We start from the raw sequence: 22,524 nt of genomic DNA on the forward strand, positions 1-22,524 counted from the left end.
CAATATATATCTAAAACCATCAGCAAACATCATCTGAAATGGGAATAAACTAGAAGCCTTCCCAATAAGTTCAGGAGTGAAACAAGGATGCCCATTATCAGCTCTATTATTTAACATTGTACTAGAAACACTAGCTGTAGTGATTAGAGAAGAAAAAGTAATTAAAGGTATTAAAATAGGCAATGAGGAGACCAAGGTATCATTCTTTGCAGATGATATGGTGGTCTACTTAAAGAATCCTAGAGAATCAACTAAAAAACTAGTGGAAAAATCAACAACTTTAGTAAAGTTGCAGGATACAAGATAAATCCACATAAATCATTAGCTTTTCTATATATTTCCAACTCATCTCAGCAGCAAGAGTTAGAAAGAGAAATTCCATTTAAAACCCCTCTAGATTATAAAATACTTAGGAATATACCTGCCATGACAAACACAGGAACCATATGAACACCCATCAAACTACCAAGAAACTGAATTTTTGTCCCCAAAGCTGGGATCTTTGGGTTTATCAAAGATTATCTTGCTGAGGTCACTTACACCAAGTCTATTCCATTGATCCTCCCTCCTTTCTCTTAGCCAGTACCATATTGTTTTGATGACCATTGCATGATAGTACATTTAGAGATCTGGTTCTGCTAGGCCACCTTATTTCACATTTTTTTATTATTTTCCTTGATATTCTTCATTTTTTGTTCTTCTAAATGAACTTTGTTATGGGTTTTTTCTAATTCAGTAAAAAAGTTTCTTGGTAGTTTGATGGCTATGGCACTAAAAAAGTAAATAAGTTTGGGTAGGATGGTCATTTTTATTATATTGGCTTGTCCTACCCATGAGCAGTTAATGTTTTTCCAATTGTTCAAGTCTAATTTTAGTTGTGTGGAGAGTGTTTTGTAGTTGTGTTCATATACTTCCTGTGTGGATAGTATGGGAAAGATTTAGGTTTAGATCAACATCTCACATTCTACACTAAGATAAACTCAGAATAGTATACTTGTCAGATTTTTGGGAAAGGAAATATTTTAAGACCAAGAAAGAGTTAGAAAAAAATCACAAAATGTAAAATAAATAATTTTGATAATATGTAATTTTTTTTTTGTACAAAGAAAACCAATGCAACCAAAATTGGAAGGGAAGCAACAATTTTCAATAATGCATTTTATAAAGAAAAATGCTTTTGCTGTATGCATTTATCCACTATTTCAGTTTTGCAGATATCTCAAAAAATGTGGCTAGCCTATTGTTTTTGTTTTGGTTGAGAATTTAGTTTTCACCAGTGAGAAAAGATCCTTTAACATTGCAGTTCATCTCCTTTGCTTCAACTTTTCCTTTTATGTATTTGCCTACTATGTGCCAACAGTAGGCTAAATGATGTTCTCTAATAATTAAGATTAAATGTCTGTCTCTTGACATGACCTATGTGAAACTGATTCCTAAACTCTTAAAGATTTTGATACCTTAAATTATGCTTTTTTGCTGCATACTATGAATATTCATTAATGATTGTTGCATTATTTAGACTGACATTTCAGGCAACTCAACTAACTTTTTTAGCCATATTTCACACAATTCTTCCATCATGTTTCCTGAATTCTAACTAACCCATAATAACTATCTTCTCTTGTATTCTTGCATTTTATTCATTAAAGTAAGTGATCCCTTATATCTAGAATATACAGACATTCGACTTATCTGTCTTTAAAAATCTTCTTCTTCCTTCAAAGTCCCTCTCTGGACTTTGCTCCCTTTTTCATGCAACCTTCCCTCATACCCCAGTCTTTTAAAAATTATTTTTATTATTATTATGTAAAACACATGTTCATATTGAACCCTGTAAGAGCACACTCATACAAAACCAAAACCCCCAAATAAAACCACAAATACAGTGATGTCAAAGATAGCATACTTTAAACCACATCCATCAAACTCCAACAGTTCATTTTCCTCTGGAGGTGGATAGCATTCCCCATCATGTCTTTCAGAATTATGTCAGATCATTGAACTGCTGAGAGTAGCCAAGTTTTCAAAGTTGATCATCATCCATTATTGTTTTTACTATGTATGCAATGTTCTCCAATTTTTTGTTTATTTCATTCTGCATCATTTCATGCAGCTCTTTCCAGTTTTTACAGAAATCATGTTGCTTATCATTCCTTATAGCAAAATAATACTCCATCACAAACATGTACCACAATTTTTCCAGCCATTCCCTAATTGCTGAACAATTCAATTTCTAGTTCTTTGCCACTACAAAAAGAAATGCTAAAAATATTTCAGTACAAGTAGGCCTTTCCCCCTTTTTTACTATCTCTTTGTGATACAGACCCAGTAGTGGTATTAAAAGAATCAAAGGTCATGCACAGTTTTATAGTCCTTTACACATTCAAGTTTCCCTCCAGAATGGTTGGATCAATTCCCAACTCCACCAACAATGCATTAGTGTTCTGATTCTGCCATATTCCCTCCAACAGTTATCACTTTCCTTTGCTGTCATACGAGCCATTCTGATAGGTCTAAAGTGGTATCTCAGTGTTGTTTTAATTTGCATTTCTCTAATCAAAACCAATTTAGAACATTTTTTCATATAACTATTGATGGCTTTGATTTCTTCTTTATCTGAAAACTGCTTGTTCATATCCTTTGACAGTTTTTAAAATGAGGAATGGATTTTATTCTTATAAGTTTGACAGTTCTCTATACATTTGAGAAATTAGTCCTCTAACAGAAAAAAAATTATCACAAATTTTTTACCAGTTTGTTCTTTTTCCTTCTAATCTTAGTTATATTAGTTTTCTTTGTACAAAAGCTTTTTTAACTTAATATAATCAGAATTATTCATTTTATATCTCTCTATCTCTTGTTTGGTTTAACATATGCCAATTCAATTTTATTTCTTACCCAAATTTGTTATATTACTCTGTATACCTTTTTTGCATTTACCAAATATTACCCCTTATCATAGACTTAGGATCATGGGATCATAGAATGATAATGAAAATTAACTAACATGTTCAGGCCCATTATTTTAAGAATTAAGAATATTAGCAGTGAGGAAACTGAGCTAAAGAGAAGTTAAATGGCTTTCTGAATACATAGAATTAATAGACTTCTGATGTGGAATAACATAATAATAATAATAGTGAATATGTTCCATGAACTTTGATGAGAACTGTCTCATTTGATCCTCACAATAAACTTGGGCACTAAGTGCCATTATTATTCACATTTTCTAGATGAGGAAACTGAGATAGAAGATTTAAAGTATCCATGATCAATGAGTAGGTCAATGTCTGAGACCAGATTTGAACTCAGGTCATATTGAATTGACTTGAATGCTCAGCATTCTATACCCTGTGATACCTTGCTATCTGTATTGCTTCCTCCACTTCTCCATGTTGCCTCTTTTTTATTCATCTTCTCTCTACTCTTTATAGTCAATAAACATTTATGAAGTGTCTGTTATATGCCAAGTACTTGTTATGTGCTGGAGATACAAAAGAACAAAAAAAGAAAAAAAGAAAGACAAATGCTAGATTTGTAATCAGGAAGACTCAAGTTCAAATCCAGTGGCAGCCACTCATTAACTATGTGATGCTGGGTAAGTCTCTACCTGCTGCAATTCACTCAACTGTAAAATAATAATAATCATAGTTACCTAACTTTCAGAGATGTGGAAAAAAAGAGATATTTGTAAAACATATTCTAAATCTCAAATGTAAATGCTAGTTATTATTATTATCGTTACCATTATGATTTTTACAATCTAACAAGGAAAGACAATTCATAAAAGGAAGCTGAAAAGTGTTTATGTTGGGGAATTGGCTGACAACGGGGAACCTAGAGTGCTAAGCAGGTATTGAGTTCCAAAGTTGAATCCATGTCTAAAATGAGAAGAAAAAATTTCTGAGACTGAAAACCTTAAAAACAGGAATTTTAACTTTATTCCAATGAAACTAGAGGATTTCATCTTAAAGTATCACCCTCTGCCTAGTGTAGTATCTTGTGTGTAGAAGATATTTTATAAATATTTGCTAAATTGAGGTGATTTTAAATGAGTTGTTAACTAATCCTTTTCATGCTGGACAAGAATAGACAAAATGCTTATGATGTACTTATTCTGTACCAGGCCCTGAGCTAAGCTCTGCAGATTCAAGTGAAAGGAAAACTTTTATGCCAAAATTCAATTTAAAAGAACGATGACAATTATTGTATTTAGCAGTTCTACTGATATTTTTGTGAGACCTAAAATCCAGTGGCCAACAAAATACCAGGAAATCAGGAATTCTTTAGATATTTTCCAATGCCTAAATATATGGTTGCCATGAACTGAAACATTTGTAGGAAGAAAACAAATCAGTATTTATATTCAAGAGGGGCTGAGCATCTGTCATCTCTGAAAAAGGATGACCCAGGGGTGAAAGTGAGAATCAAAATTAGATTGAGACTTCACTCTGATGTGGCAGCACTGACTCTAATACTATTTAGAGATGGAAAAAATACAGCATATGACATGAATGAAGGAAAGGGAATGCTCAAGGGGGTGATGATGATTCCTCTCCTGATTCTATTCTCGACATTCTAGTATGAGCAGACAGACAATTTAAGACTAAAAGAACTAGTAAGATAGGAGGGGGCAGCACAGGCCATTGAAAAAAGCCTTGATTTGGAATCAGTGAATCTGAGTTCAAATTCTGACTTTTCTAATGACTATCTGGGTGACTTTGTACAATTCATTCCAACTCTGGGAGTCTCTATTTTCTCAGTCACAAAATAAGGAAGCTAAACAGGATGTCCTTCAACATATCTTCCACCTCTAAATCAATGATAAAAAGTTAAAATGAGAATGCCTGAAAGCATATATTTCTTCACCCTGATACTTTAAATAAATGTTAAAAAATAAAGTATAGTTACTAAATGCCCAACAACTATTAGAGCATAATGGAAACATTTATTATTAAAAATAAAGTGGTAAAGGGCCAGTTATCATTTTTGCATGTTTGCAAAGTATAAAAAAGTAAAAAATTAAAGAGAATAGGAGAAACTTTCTGAAATGAATAGGAACTTGGCCTTTGATATTTTTTGGTACAAGGAATTCCTTTACCAGTGGAAGTCAGTATGTTTTTTGGAGCATTTGAGAGGTTAAATGACTTGACCCAAAACACACAATCAGTATGCAACTGATTCATTGTTGAGAGCCAGACAGAAAAGAGAAAGGATTCTTTTGAAGCTCTTTCAGGATTTTTAAGCATCTAGTTCTATAAGGGTGTCCTTTATGCAAATCAAATCTTATACTAAGTATTTCTTCCACCTCAGAATATCTAACTTCTTCACAGAGGTGTTGCCTCTGGCAATAACTTGTGTCTCTGAAAAATCCTATTCAAGAGCTATTGAGCAAAATTTGCCTTCTGTGTAATCTTGCTGTTTAAAATTGAAAATGGAAAAAAAAAAGTTCCTAGCAAGGTGACCTTTTCTAAGGAGACATCACAATGCATCATTAATAGTATTTGCATATTCAGGGATAATGCTAGTCTATGTCAACCTTTCTTTCCCTATATATGAAATTTCTCATTTCTACCTATAAACAAATTGACATAAGTCAAATATAATACTTGCAAAACTAGAAAGTTTTACAAGTGTAGAGGTGGGAGTTAAGTCAATCCATCACCCTCTTCCTCCACCAATCATTTGCCTCATTCCAATAGAGGACAAAGTTTTATGGAACAAGTGAGGTGATGTGATTAATCCCTACCTTTATAAGACTTGAAGAATAGAGTTAAATTTTGTTATTTTCCTAAGTCACAAGAACACGGCTTTCCTAGCACAATTAAAATGTTGCACTTCAGAAAGGCAGGTACTCAGTGATTAGATGGAATCTAATGACCTTAAAGATGCTAATGAACAATGAATTGCCTCTAAAATTGGCATTAGGAGGTAGGTCATTACACAAATCCAATAATCTATATCTAGAAAATCAACTCTATCCTAAGAAGGAAATCTAGCACAGGCCAATCACATTAACTCCTCCTCTACTGCCTCCCCAGTTTAACTTAGATTTATCAATCATGAACAACATTTAAAATGGTTTAAATAAAACATATCATTAGCCAGTGATTCTCATCATTGTGTGTGTGTGTGTGTGTGTGTGTGTGTGTGTGTGTGTGTGTGTGTAAATGAAAGCTTGATAGCCTCCTATAGCCATCTGTTGAAACCTATGGAATCCTTCAAAGCAGGATGGAACATGAATCCATGAAATAAAATACACAGAATTGCAAAGAAAACAAAAATAGTTTTTAAATACTTCCTTTTAAATTAATAGACCCTCAGGTGAAAAAACCCTGTGCTAGATGAATGCCACATTTTTAAAATTATAAACATATTCAAGTCTATGCCTGCATTTTATCCATCTCTCTATCCCCTCTAGTGCCTTGTCTGGAGCTTTCTGCATAAAAAAATGCTCAATAAGTACTTAGAAAGTAAAACGAAATTGTGTGCACTTAATATGGTGTGCCCCATATTGTCAGGAGTCTTATACAGAAGATTTAGATTTAGAGAACTTTCCTATTTCCATCAGTTCACAGTCATCTACTAATTCTTATTGTGCTTAAAAAGTAGCAGAGAGTATGAGATTCAGACTAGGGAAGCAGAGGTAATTTTTCTACTTATATTTAAATTTTTTGGAGCAATTTTTTAAAGTATCAGCTGAGAATGCAAAATTCAAGCACATCTGCATTTTAAACAGAATTAAATACTTAATTACACAGTAGAAATATTTGCATGTATAAGTAATTTTGATTTATTTAAAATTATTATCTTTGCAATGTATTCCTCCTTGTTTCCTAGAAATCACATTTCTATGGATTTAATTTCATAAAACTTTTCTTGATTTTCATTTTCCCCTATTATTTTTACATTAAAAAATCAAGTTCTATTAAAACTAATCAGGATGTGGTAGATATAATTAAAGAGACTAAAGAAAATTAGATACAACACATGAAAAAATGATGTGTAAGAATTTGTAGAATAGTTTCATCAATACATCAAAGACAATTATTCATGTAATATGACTTAATCTGAGTGGAAAAAAACATTAAAGCTGCTTGCAGAATTCCACAATACAAATAAAAATGAAAGTTGATCAATCTTTCTAGAGACTGATGAACCAAAGATTTCCAAAGGTGCTAGAGGTAAAACTTTTTACTCAACTTATAGGAAATGATTTGGGGAGTTTAAATTCAACCCAGAGGTATCATAAGTAATTGTATATATTTGTTTGTTTGATGGTTTTCCCATTAGATTTTGAACTCCTTGAAGGCTGTGACTGTCTTTTGCCTCTTTTTTGCTTTTACAGTTCTTAAAATAGTGACTGATACAAATTAGGTACTTAATGGACATTGATGGATTGATTGATTGATTAAGCCATCAAATTTGCCTATTGATTAATGAATCGATTACCTCATTTATAGTTCCCTTAACTAGAGGCAAATTCTACCTACCACACCCACGCATATACTTTCCTATTGTAGCACCTCACAATAACTTCTGTTTCAACCCATAACCATTGGGCAAAGTTGTTCAAACTATATAGTCAGTGGAAACAAATAATATGGTGTCATAATAAAAGCACTATTTATACTGAAAGAGACACTAACATTCTCTTTTTATTGCTTTCACACTCTGTCCCCATTCTTGGAGGGTTTTAAGATAATTTCAATCAATCAACATTTACTAAGAGCCTACAATCTTCCAGACCTTATGCTAAGTGCCAGGAAAACAAAAGGAAACAAAAAAAAAACCAATTCCTGACCTCAAGGAGTTTATAATCTAATGGAGGAGGCAACATGCAAACAAATATATTCAAAACAAAGCTTTATAAAGAGAATAACTTGGAAATAATTAATAGAGGGAAGGTATTAGAATTTAGAGGGGATAAATAAAGCTAAGAAAGGGTTTTAGATGGTAATTGAAGGAAACTAAAGATCAACAGATGGAGTGGAGTATTCAGACAATATGTCTATCAAATTATATTTGTTCAGTAATGTGATGAATAGGTAAATCATAGGATAATTCATAGGATTATATCTTAGGAACTCAAGTGGAACTCAGACTGTGCAAATATTTCCATTTTACAGATGAGGAAACTGATGCCCAAGCTAAATTAAGTGACTAGCTAAGGTCCAAAAATATGTGAGTTAGCAATGTCCATGTCCTCTGACTCCAGACACCCTCATCACTGCCATGCCCTTACAATTAAAACATTTTGATTTTATAGTGAATTTGATTTTCTTGTATACATTTTGAAGAAACAATGTTTATTAAATTTAGATACTTTCAGTACTTTTGAAGTAGATTTGTACCAACTGTCCTAATATAAGACAGCTTTGGCTTGTCTTAAAACCTTAAAAAGAGAGTTAGAAGATATATGTTAAAAAGAGGATATAAAAAGAAAAATAAATTATTGGATAAAAAAAGATAGCAAGTAAAATTCTACTCAATATTTTTAAAAAATCTGTTCCTATTCTCTCTCTCTCTCTCTATGTATGTATGTTTGTTCTTTCTATATATTTATAAATGGCAATTTATTAAAACCTTTCAACTATGTATGTTTGGAGTGGTAGTGGAGGGGAAACAGTAGCTACACGTTTTTGGAATCTAGTCTCTTGTGTGTTTTAATATTTTCTGTAAATGATTCATAGGTCTTTATGTCTTTTAAGGAAGAGTAATAAAAGTTATATTTGACTAATAAAATTAATTATTAGAGAAATCAGTACATCATCACTAACCAATGCATTTTAGACGTCTGAAGTTGGGTTTCTATAGCAACCATGCCCTATTTCTGCAAAGAAGAGATAAGGTATACCTTGTTTTATATATGCTCTTTGGGGAGAAGGATGACTGTTATAATTTCAGAACATTTAGTTTAATTTTTATAAAAAATCAAATTATTTTTAATTTTGCAATTTTGCTTTTATTTTATATGTTTTCACATTTTTGAATCAAAATTTTTCAGTAAATAAACATGTTTTTCTTTCTCACTTCTTCCTTTTGGAAAAATGAGCAGAAAACAAAGTAACAAATGTGCATACTGAAATAAAAAAATTCCCAAATTTGTCACCTCTGAATTTATCCTGCATTTTGAGTCCAGCAGCTTAGTCAAGCAGGGAATAAAATGCTTCATCATTAGTTCCTCAGAATCTTGGCTGGTTACTGCAATGATAAGAGTTCTTTATGAGGTTGTTATTGTATAAATTGTTCTTCTGTTTCTACTCATTTCATTCTGTATCAGTTCATATAAATTTACCTGGGGTTTCCTAAAACCTTCCCTATTGTCATTGCTAAAGGCAAAATTATACTCCTTTATCACAGATTGTTCATCCATTCCCTCAATGATGGGTACCTTCTTATTTTTAAGTTCTTTTACTCTACAAAAAAAGACATAGGATTATTTTTTTATTCTTATGGAACATTTTCTTCTTTCTTTGATCTCTTAGGAATATAATGTCAGTAGTACCAAATTACTTTCCACAAAGGTTGGACAAATTTACATATTCACCAGGAATGCATGAACATACCTTTTTTCCTCATACCATTTGTTTTGATTGTTTTATTATTTTTATTCCTCTTACTTTTTTGGTAGTCACTAGGAATATTGTTTCCTGGTGCTAGTTTCTTTACATCACTTCAAATATGTCTTTCTTTACATCTCTATTTTTCTTGTTTTCTTTTTTTCTTCTAGCAGCTTTATATTTCATTACAATTCTGTATCATAATGTATTTAAGCCTTCTTTATTCCATAGGCATCTACTTTATTTCATTTCTTTTCTAGTAGAGAGACTGCCTTGTCATAAGTAGTTGTTAAAGTTATATTTGTTTAATAATTAAATCATTAATATTAAAGTTATTTAAAATACTGTTTTGACTATACCAACCAATAAGAAAAGAAACTTTGGACTGGGCTATCAACGAAACAAGTGTGCCATCTAGTGATCCCTCCCACAGGCTGGAGAGGTAAGGTCTCTGGGACACACCTAGATCAAATTCATGAATCAAATTATCACAAAGCAACAATTAAGCATCAGTTACTATATACCATATTCTTTTAGGCACTGGTTTCATTGCCTGGATAAGTTTTTCAAACTAATTCTCCTGATGTGTCTTTTGCTTGGACCACTGCATGTACTTCTCCTGTAGATTTGGCTGATGTGTATACCCTTCATGTAATGAAAACTTATCATAAATCTGATTTGAACATAATGATGATTAAAGGAGCAGAAATCAGTGTGTCATTGGTGGCAATTTGACCCAATTAACTAATTCTAGATTTATGTGGGCACACGAAACAACATCAAGAAAAGAACCATCACTAGTGTTTGGCCATATAAACATATGACACTACTTTGAGCTTTAAATCACTTTTGCCTGAATCATAATATTAATGGATGAGAAAACTGTGCCTGCAGGATGCTAAGTGAATTACCTAAGGTCACATGAATAGTATATAGAGGATGCAAAACTTGAAGTAAATTCTTCTGATTCCAAATATATCACCCTTATCACTTTGCCATACTTTTTGGGTTTCTAGAATAATTTTAAACAATTGAAAATATATTATTGTTGTGTGACCCTATGTAAGTCACATAGACTCTTAGTGTTTTAGGTAATCTTGTAAGAATCTAACTTGCAAAGAAGATGCCAACCTGCATTGATAAGTAAAGTTTATTCATATAGGAATTCTCTATGTTAATAAAATCATAGTTTAATTTCCCATCCTCTCCTACCTTATTCTCTCAACATAGATCGGCAGGCCGATCTACTGGCTCACACCTTTCTTTAAATTCTCAAGTAAAAATCTCTTCCTTGATCAAATAAAAATTTTCACTGGAAAAATGATCATCATTTATGTCTTCACCCTTTCCTGACTATTTTCTTACTTTTACAGACTTGTAAATGGGAATAAGAAGTACCGTAAATATAAATTCACCTTTAAAAAAATGACAGCAGAAAGTCTATGTGTATGAAGTTCAAAGAATGTTTTATAATGCAGTATTTTATTAGACTCAATAAATCAAAAGAAGAATGATATCATGTTACAGCTGTCAAATATTCTCTCTTGTTTACGTAGAAAGCCAGGAATATTGTAAGGCAGGAGGTGGGTGTCTGGGTGGTTGTAGTTCTTTTTGCATGGCAGGGTATAGCTGTCTTTGGCAAGCTTGTCAGATGACAGCTGATACACTACCAGAACTCCTCTATGTGTGAAACTGCTATTTTGTTACATTTTAATTCTCCCTCCCTGGGTACTGTATGGCTCCAAGATTTGAATGGTTTGCTATTTAACAGTAAGTGCTGATGTGGAAAATTCAATATATTACTCTGGTGCAAACAATCGTATAGTAATCACTACTGATATCACCAGCTTCTTTCTGAAACAGATGTTGGAAAATGAATTTCCTGAATTAAGATAGTCAAGTACTGAAGCACTCACTAAAAGTTAACATTCCAGATGTTCCAATATTCTTTTAATCCTAGGCTTCCTCCTCTTCCCCCCCATACAGATAGAGTTATCTGTAAGCCACCTTCTGTTTCCAAGAGCAATTTGAGGTGTTGATTTGATCATATGGATTATCTTGTGTAAACATATTTCAATTGAATATAAATATATATGTATATATATTTGGCTCAGTCTTTTTTCTTTCTAGATTATTTAATTTGTTTCTGATATGAATTTCTAGGGATATATGTTGTGTGTGTGTGTGTGTTTGTATGTGTGTGTGTGTATTTCCTTCCTCCAGAAGCAGGATCACTTATCTTTTCAAGTCACAGAAAATGGACCATATGCCTTCTATTGAGACTTTTAAGTGATATTATCCTTTTCCTTGATTTTCCTTTAGGTACAGCTAAATGTCACACATCTTTTCAAGGAACTTAATGGTGCTATATCTATTGTCTTATTTTTACCTTGTTCTCTTTCTCAAATTTCCCACTATTAAAGTTTTTTTTATTCCTTTTATATCCCCATATTAATTTCAATGACATTTATTTCTTCAGAATTCCACTGGTTCTGTCAGTGATCAAAGATGTAGAAATCAATGGTACAGCTTATAAAACAAGCATATCTTTTGTTTTTATCCTTTACTGATTCTTGTCCATGTCATTCCTTAGACCCCATATAAGGATGGCCCAATATACTTGGGGGAGCTTTTCTTCGGAATGCTTGAAGCACAGTCTACATATCCTATATCCTTCACTCTTATCACATGGCCAGCTTTCCTCTTTTTCTAGTTATATGTCTCTCTGATGACATCCTTCATGAAACTTTTAAAAATGTTTTATTGTATCTTCTATTTCATACATCATCAGAGTTAATGTAAATAATATAATATAGGAGTCTTTCCTCCTAGAAAGCCATCCCTGGCAAAGACATCATTTTTGGACATTAAAACAGCATTAATCCAATTGATCAGTTCAAATAAAGATTCACTGAAGTATGATGTGCAATACCTGTGGCCCTTTTCTCTACAAAAAGAGGTAGATTGGGCTTGTACTCCAATATGTCTTCATTTAAGTCTATGCAGCTTATTCTTGAATCAAAGTTACGCTCCATTCATGCTCACCATGCATATGTAACTTCAATGGTTTTTAGATGAGTAATATTTTCATCCTTTAAACCACAGTGTCTTGCAAAAGATTTTTTTTAATTCATCAACCAGTTTGAAAGTCAAATACAGTTCTCCATGATCATCAGTCAACATTATTAGGTGAGCGCAAGGTTCAAAATGTCATATGGCAAAACCCCCTTCAAAATTACAGTGTGAATTATTCAGTTATGCATTCAAAATACTTAATGATCTGTTTTTAACCAACATCTACAGATTTTTTAAATAAATTTTTTACCTTTAGCTATTCCTCAATCCAACAAAATCCCCTTTCTTGCTGTTCTACACATATTACATCCCCTCTCCCATCTCTGTGTCTTGACATAAATTCTCCCTGATGCCAGCTACCTTTTTGGAGACAACTTGTTGATATTTGTGGAAATAGGGATAGTAGCTACTAAGATCTTGCACTAAATAAAGTATGATTCTAATAGAGTGAAGTCAAAATTCAACTAAGATTACAGGATCTCAAATTTAGTGCTAGACAGGATTGTAAAGGTCAATTATCTCAATCTTCATTTTATAGATGAGAAAACTGATGTCAAGAGAAAGGAAGTGACATACATAGGATATGTAGACATAATTATATGTGGCAGACAGGGTTTGAATCCAGGTAGGTGTTCTGATAAAAAGAGTCTACATTATGGTTTAGTATAATAGTGAGAGAGAGGAGGTAGGAGAAGGAGCTAAAGAAGCATTTGTATTTTTCATATAAGTATAATATTGGTTCCTTGCTCTTGTAGCCATTAACCCTTTGAAAGCAGGACAGAAAAAGGTGCAGAAAGTACACCTTGTATCTATTGGTCCACTGCAGAACTCTAGAATCAATATTATTTCTATTCTGCAAATATGAGAAACCCCTAAACTGGCAGATCAGTATCACTCTAAAATCCTTGCTCCTCACCCTGTTCTGGCTTTGTACCCTGTTTATAATTCTTTAGTCTCTTCTTTTGTTCCCCTGGAACCAAATGCCCATTTTAATATCTTCAATTTAATTCTGGCTAATAACAACAATAATAATAATAACAAGCCTCTCAGGTATTAGTTAAATGGGATAGACAGAAACATAACAATTTCAATATTTTAAGTAACATACAGTCTACAGAAGAGTATAAAATAGATAGAGATTATGTAATCTGAAAAAGGGGTACTGGAAGGACCCCTAGTTTAAATCCTCCTTTTTATAGTTGAAAAATGTGAAGTTGAGTGAAATATGATTTGTTAAGGTCACAAGGGCTATATCAGAGGTGAGATTTTCTCACTCCAGATGTTTCCCACTGTACAATGCTAACTCCTATCTAATTGAAAAAAAAGGGGGCTTTGACTGAGTCCCAAGTTAAGGCCATCATCATCTTGGTGATATGGTGATGAAGTTTTCAGCTATAACAACTCTAATAACATTGAATTCTAAACGATACTATGACCTGTATCATCGGAGAGATTGTCTAAACTGACAAAATTCACAAATATTTTCTCAATATGTACCACACAAGTTAGGCTTTCAAAGATAGAATTATAAAACTGTTCAGACAGTGTAAATGACCAAATACTTTACATAATAAACATTTCTGTTGGGTCAGTTGCTGTAAAGTGATCTTGACTGAGCTATTTACCACATACTTAAAATGTTCAGTTTTACCTTAAGTAGATAAAAGGCATTTATCCCATCAACATATGCATTATTCACACTTTTTTGGTTGGGGCTCTGTGTTTTGGCACCCACTAGAGAAAGTTCAGAAAGCCATCACAGAAAGCTCTGTAATTAGAGCTATTCCAGTTCCAACAGGCTTGCTAAAGTGAGACATTATCATTTTCATCAAAGATGTCTCTTCCTTGGTCTACAAACTCAATTATAGACCAAAATGTTTTTGTAATTAGGACCAATACATACCAATAGAGTAGTTAAATATATATATACATATATACACACATACATATACATACACACATACGTGCTTCTATATGTATGTATTCAAATACATGTGTATATACTATGTATGCATGTATATGTGCACATATATTTGGGTTGATAAATATTATGTATGTGGGGGCAAAAGCTGAATAAAGAGTGTAGTCACATTCTAAATAGCTTAATGCTTATTTCACCTAGTTTATTTGTTATTGAAATGAAAGCAAACACATTAGACTTTATTTTTGAGATTTTGAATTATTAGAATATTGAAATATTGAGATGAATTGAAATAGAATATTGAAATATTAGAATATGAGGCTATTCTTGGACACCATGTTGAAAAGGAAACACTGCAAATGGATGATTGAGTGAATAAAATAAAAAGCAAAAAAAAAAGCCGACTTCAATTTCAAGAAGATTTAGGTTTGAATGGTTCTCTAACCTATACTGTCTGTGGGGTATAACTGGCCAAGTCACTCTACATCTCATTTTCTTAGGCAAAACTTTAAGATTTCAAATTGCAAAAAGTCTGCTGTTGTATACTGATTAAATACATTTTATTAAGATTTTCCTATATCACTGAAATTAAAGTTGATTATTATATGTAAATGGATAAATAGCTATAAACATACAGAAATGCATGTATGTATGTGCTCGTATATACTGTGAAGGTATGTATGTTTGTGTATATGGCTATACATTCCAATGATTATATTATATTACAAAGCTGCAAACTGTAGCTTGAAGTCTTCCTTCAAAGATCATGTAATGAATTGGTGAATTGTTAATGGTTTTGGTATTAGAATTCAATGAGAGAAATCCTAGAAAACTAAGCTGTCCTACATTTATTTATCTTGGTATTTGTGTACTTTCCTTTAAACATTTTAGGCTATATGGTACCAACTGTAATGGAATGAAATACCTGATGGAAAAGTCAAAAGAAACTAGTTGAATAATATCTGTGTGATCTGTGGCAAGTAATTTAGCCTCTGTAGACACTGATATTCCAAACAATTAAATGAAAGGAATGTTATACCTACTATTTAATCAAATGAGTCCCTAAATATTTATGTACAAATTATATCAGGTACTGTGTGAAGTGAGGAGGATACAAATAGAAATGTGAGAAAATCTCTGACCTCAAGGAGTTTATTTGGAATTTAAGGATTATTTTAGCCTCTAAATTATATTAATATATGAAAATATTGATTTATTTTTTACATTCACAAAATATCTATGTTACAGACCTTTTTGGCTTTATCATGTTGTTTGTAGCTACATCTAAGTGTTTCCTTAAACCAACACCAAAATTCTTTTGTGACATCTTTTGGTTTCTCTATTCAACTCACCATGGAACAAGTCTTAGGTCGTCTTCTATTATTTTGGCACAAGTTGCCACATTTGGAGCTGGATTGCAATGTATCTCCCTTGTATGTTTTCTTAGCCATATATTCATTTAATTTAATTATAATTTAAATACAACAAGAGAAATTAAAGATATAGAGTTTAATGTTCTTTGGTGATAAAAAGGAACTTATTATCTGTTACTTAGAAATATTCTGAAATAATTAGTCACTCCTTTTTTTAGTAAATGGGTTAAGACGTGGAAGACTTTGCTAGACATTTGGCTAAGCACAAAGATGAATACTCTTGTAAAAACAATTTATCTTCATCCAATATTTTGAAAAGCAGTATGGGTTAATGAATAGAAGACTGGCCTTGGAGTTAGTTCCCTTAACTATATAACTTCATGTCCTGCCTTGGACATATGCTAACTGTGTGAACTTGTGAATAAGTTAATTTCTCAGTGTCCTAAACAACTGACCAACAGATTAGTTGCAAAACTGCATTGATGGGGGAGAATTTTAAAAATTAATATTACTCACACTAATAAAATCACAAGTCAGGAGGATGTATATGTGTATATATTTGTATATTGCATATAGGTATGTCTAAATACATGAATTAAAGAAGGAAATGGCAAGCCACTCCAATATCTCTCCAAAGAAAACCCAACATGGGGTTAAACACAATTGAAAGGTGATTTAACAACAAAAATATACATGCATATAGAATTATGCACATACACACTCAAAATAACTCTCAGATCTGGGTAGTTTAGATAGTATGACGCCATTTGGGAAATGAAAAGATGGAGATTTTTGTAGGAGACCTGTGTAAATAAAATTCCTTTGTTTTTGACATGATCAGCACATGGCATTTTGGTGTGTTGTCCTCAAGAAACATAGAAAAAATACATAGATTGGATATTATTTGGACTTCTTTGTGTCATTGATATTCCAAAGTAATTTTGATTTTTTTAAATTTTGAGAGTTTTAGGAATATAATGAAACAAACATATTCCTTTCAATTTTTTATAATAAAACTGAAAATAGGAAAAGAATATGTTAATTTACATGATATATACCCCTTTCTATCCATGAATAGATCCTTTCCCCACCTCCAGACACTTAACAAAAAAGAATACAGTGAAATAAAGAGATTGAAAACCAGTCCTTTTCTTAGTCTTACTTGTTTGATGAAATGCCAAACTAAATAAAACAAAATGAGTTCATCTTTGATTCATGCTATCAACCAACCTGGGATGGGCAGGTATTTTCTTCAAAGAACAGTATTCTGGGTCACTGTTCCCATGCATCCTAGTCACCTCAGTCATCCGGTGCCATCATTTGTTATATCTATGCTCCCTCTGCTGGCTCTGGTTTGATCACAGTAGTAACTACTACGGGGACCCTGCTGAGAATCTGGCCAGGTTGGTTTGAAAGAAAACTTATCCAAGTACGATAAACATATATATATATATATATATATATATATATATATATATAATAGTCTGTTTCAGAGGTTTGTTCTGTAGTGTAGACTTCTCACTGGGTCACAAGCTGGAAAACTCACTAGACATTCATATAAGACAAAATTTTCCTTTCTCTTATGCTTTCTTTTCCATATTGTGAAAACCTTTATTAAGGAGTGCCATTTGTCTGGCATTTGATCTATAAATTCCACATACTAATTTCTATCTCTTCTGAATTTGCTCCAGAAAACAAGAATTCCAATATAACACCACAACTGATCACCATGCCAATTCAACTGGGGAGAAAAAGGTGCACCCAGGTCTCAACTTTCTCCCATTTTGGCCACTCTTTTCTGTGTCTTTCAGTGTTGTTCTTCAATATCACACTTAAAGAGCTAGCTATTAGAACTATTAAGTACTACTCTCAAGCACATTTTTGTAAAAAATGCAATTTTCTCTTTTATTTTCTGCAGAATCTATTGCATCTACAGGAAAAAAAAACAAGAAAGAAAAACAATTCTAAAACATATGACCCAGACATGCTCCAGTAGCACAAACAGTTTGCTGATGCTGTTTAAGATGATACGGATGTGGTTGTCCTTCTGTCTACTTAAAGATATAAGTGTAGCCTGAGAGAGAACAAATTTAGATAATGACTCATGAAGAGCTCGGGTAAGGGCATATGTCAGAAAGAAGGGAAACCAAAGCCAGACAGAATAGTTAACTTTACAGCCAGGGGAAAGCAAAAAGAAACCAGTAAGCACATTTAAGTTAAAGAAGACTGAAGATAAGTTTATGGATTGAGGAGGGGGTGAGGACAGGGATAAAACTGAGAGGGAAACAGATGGCAATCCCAATACCACAAGTGAATAAACAAGGCATAAGGTATAAAGTTGCCACAAAATTAAGGTCTGTCAAATAACAACAGAGAAATATTCTGGCAGAGTGAGACTCTACAGGCATCTTCAAGTGCCATCAGGCATAATGCTGAGGAATATGCTTTGGCGGTATGTCACTGTTCCATGAAACACCTGCCAAGTTCTCTCTCTATCTTCAGGGCCCATGCCTTTCAAGCTAGAATTTCAGTATGTTAAGACATATATTATATTCGTATATATGGATAATTAGAGAGATACATAGATGCATATATATATGCACATAGATAGAAAGATAGATAGATAGATAGATGATAGAAAGAAAGAAAGACAGACACTGAATCTATGGTTTCATTGGTATAGGAAATTCCAAATGAGAAAACTTACTTTACCAATGTAGGTTGCCATGTTCACTGAAATTTATAATCTTAGAAGGTTGTGTAGACAACAAAGAGGGTAAGTGACTTCCTCAGGATCACATTCCTACACAAATGGGAGTGGGTACTTCACCTCAGTTCTTCTTGGCTACACAGACAGATCTCTATCCCTTCTACATCATCCTTTCAAAAGAATGGGTATTTGATTACATTCTGTGAACATTAATTTTTTGTTAAGCAAAGAACTATGAAAGGAATCAGGAAAGATATAAAGCTAGTACTCAATATGTACCCTCATGGAGTTTATGGATTAAATTTTAGATTAAACATTTTTTGTTTTATTTTCTCTTTGTCTTTGTCTTTCTTAATTTTTTGGAGGGTGGTTGTGTAGAGAGATTAGGAATTATTATTTAGATTGCTATATAAAATTTCCAATTGAGAAACCTTTCCCATTATTGATCATTTGTATCTGTTTTTTTTAGATTATTTTTGCAGATTAGATGTGAATTCTATCTTTAATAATCATTTTATAACATTTTGTAATTCATGTTCTCTCTTTCCCTCCCTTACCCCAAAAGAAACTATGAAATAGGTTGTACATGTTATTATACAATGCATATTTTCATGTTTGTGATGTTATGAAACAAGACATATTGTTTACACTAGATAAATCAAGAAGAAAATTAAATAAAGAATGATATGCTTTAATATATCTTCAGACTCAGTTCCTTCTATGGACGTGGGTAACCCTTTTCATCATGAATCCCTTGGAATTATCCTGGATCCTTGCATTGTTGATAATAGTTGTCATTCTCACTTGATCATCATACATGATTATTACTCTATATAATATTTTCCTGGTTCTGCTCTATTAACTTTACATCACTTATTATAAGTATTTCCAGTTTTATGATCATCTTTGTCATTTCTTATGGCATAACAGCATTCCATTATAATCATAAACCACAACATCCTTTCAGTTTCTTGTTATTTGCCAACACACACACACATAAAAGTTATAAATATTTTTTACAAGTAGGTCCTTTTCCCCTATCTTTAATCTCTTTGGGATATAGAACTAATCGTGGCATTGCTGGATCAAAGGGAATACACAGTTTTATGGCCTTTGGGGCATGATTCCAAATTGCTCCTCAGAATGATTTTATCAGTGTACAGTTTCATCAATAGTGTATGTGTCCCTATTTTTCCACATTTCCTCCAACATTTAGCATTTTCCATTTTTTTTATATTAGCCAATCTGGTAGGTGTAATGAGGCACCTCAGAGTTGTTTTAGTTTGCATTTCTTTAATTAGTATTAATTTGGAGCATTTTTTTCTTATAAATGAAGATAGTTTTAATTTCTTCATTTGAGAATTGTATGTTCATATCCTTTGACTATTTCTCAATTGAGAAATTATTTATAGTCTTATAAAATTGACTCAATTTTCTATATATATTATTCTTTATATATTCTCTATATAACAAGGACACTAGTTATAAAGATTTTTATTAATTAAAATTCTAATCATTTTTTCAAATTTAGTTTTAGAGACTTGTCTTGGGTTCTCAGTGGTTTTAAGACTTGCTTATATGTCAGAGACAGGTTTTAACCCAAGACTTTTTTTTCTTGAGTCCAGCTCTTGACATATTGTAAATCTTGAAATTTCTCAGACTTGTGAATGTTAAAAATGTGCACATTGAGGAATCCTCCATTGGAACAAATTCCCTACTGGAAACATTCCCCATTTTGATGTGAGAACTCGCCAGGATCAGAAATGGGAGGACCTCTACTCCACCCGTACTTAAGACTGCTTTAGGGGAGAAAACTCCTTGCTATGGGAGGACCTCTACTCCACCCATACTTAAGACTGCTTTAGGGGAGAAAACTCCTTGCTAAACAATGAAAGTACTTGGACCCATGCTTATGATGAGGCAGGGAGTTCTTTGAGCCATGCCTGTTTTTAGAATTGATACAATGGGATGCTAGGTACCTATAAAGGTCAGGCAGGTTTTCTTTTGATGGGATTAGTCGACTCAGCTGTGTTTTCTCTGGTTCAGACTTACTGAGGGGATTAGTCGACTTAGCTGGAATTCAGATGGGCTGTCTTTTAGAAAACAGCTATGGTGATTGGTAGATGGAAGAAATTAGAGGAGGTGACATAGGAAAAAAACCCCTATATAAGAAAAGGAATCTCTTGAGTAGGGGAGGTGAGGGATCCTTGGATCCTTGGAGATAGATCCTGTGATTCCTTGGAGATAGATGCTTGATTCCTTGGAGATTGATCCTTTTGGAGGAGGCCCTTTGAAAATCTCTTGAGAAGAAGTCCCTTGGGAGGCTGACTATGGCTGGAACTCCCTCTGGGGAGACTCTGTTCCCCAGACATCCTTGCTTAAGACAAATCTTGTGGTGAGTGATAAAAAAAACTGACTGACTCTCTCTCTCTTAAGACTCAGGTCTAGGCCATGTTGGCTTAAGGCCTTTCATACTTATACTTCTCTCTCTCTCTCTCTCTCTTTCTTTGATTACTCATTTTATTATTAATTAAATTCTCTATAAAACCCAGTTGACTTGGGCATATTCATAATTTGGGAATATATTCCCTGGTGACCACCTTATATTTGATTTAAAACCAAGACACTGTAGTGAAACATATTTTCTGTGGTCACAATTTACTCACCCACTCTTATATTTATCACAATTTATATCTTCCACCATTTTAACTCACAACAATTTATGACCCCAACTCTTTTAACTGCCACAGTTTAAAACATCAACTATTTTAACTATTACAATTTATGCCATACACTATTTTAATTACAACAATACTGAACCTCACTAGGATATAGACCATAAATAAATAATTGTAATTGTACATAGAATGTTTCAAATGCATGAAAAGTTAAAACATAACAATAACTGCAACTATACTTTTGTGGAAATGGAGTTAGGGTAGTTTGTACCTGTGATTTTTTATCTGAATGTAGAATGTGTTACTCATTTACCTCAAATAGAAAACTAAATTTATGGAGTATAAGAGATATTTCATTTTGTGTCTTTATATAAAGTAGATATTACAGTTGATGACACGATGTTTAGTCAAACCTAATTTTATTTTTATTTTTGTTTCTGCAAATACCTTGTAGTGGTTTGCCATTTCCTTTTCTAACTCATTTTACAAAAGAGGAAAATGAAGCAAACAGGATTAAGGAGTTTGTACAGTTTCATGAAGATAATAAATGTCTCAGCTTAGATTTTTAACTCAGGACTTTCTGACCCAAGATCTGGCACTCTATTCACTGTGCAACCTAGCTGCCTTAGGAATGCACACAGAATACAATTAATAATTGCTCATTTTTTAAAATAATTGCTTATTGAATGACAAAATGGATGAAAAAGTACCTCCCTCCATTGAATCAGAAACACAATTTGTCAATATATGATCTCCCAAATTTTCTTATTTAGTATATATTATAGGAAGGACATGAATGCCAGTCTTTCTGAGTTGAAGGCAAACCGGCTATTGCATTATATAATTGTCCTGCTTTCATTTGGTTCTGTACTAATTTTTCTATCATTATTTCTCCTCCATGAAAATATTATACACAGATATATGGTGTGGAGTGATGTGGTAGGGTAGGTATTTTGATGGTTATGTCTACATGTAGTGAATGCAGCAGAATAAAAAGAGAAGCAAATCATTTGCATACATTTCAATGTTGACTATTCCTATAGCAGATGTGCAGGTAGATAGAGTGCCATGCATGGAGTCATAAAGAACTGAGTTCAGATATGGCTTCAGACACTTACTAGCTATGTGACCCTGGACAAGACACTTAACTTGCTGAAGATTCCTCCTATAGAAAATGAGCTAGGAGAAGGTGATGGCAAGCTAT

At 32.8% G+C, this 22,524-nt stretch overlaps 1 protein-coding gene across 1 annotated transcript in view; it reads right to left on the reverse strand.

Annotated features, from left to right (window-relative positions):
• Nucleotides 1-22,524, reverse strand: part of KHDRBS2 (KH RNA binding domain containing, signal transduction associated 2) — an 811,868-nt gene that overhangs the window by 261,153 nt on the left and 528,191 nt on the right. The window lies entirely within an intron of this gene.

This window comes from Monodelphis domestica, chromosome 2, assembly GCF_027887165.1.
Source record: "Monodelphis domestica isolate mMonDom1 chromosome 2, mMonDom1.pri, whole genome shotgun sequence".
Taxonomy (NCBI): domain Eukaryota; kingdom Metazoa; phylum Chordata; class Mammalia; order Didelphimorphia; family Didelphidae; genus Monodelphis; species Monodelphis domestica.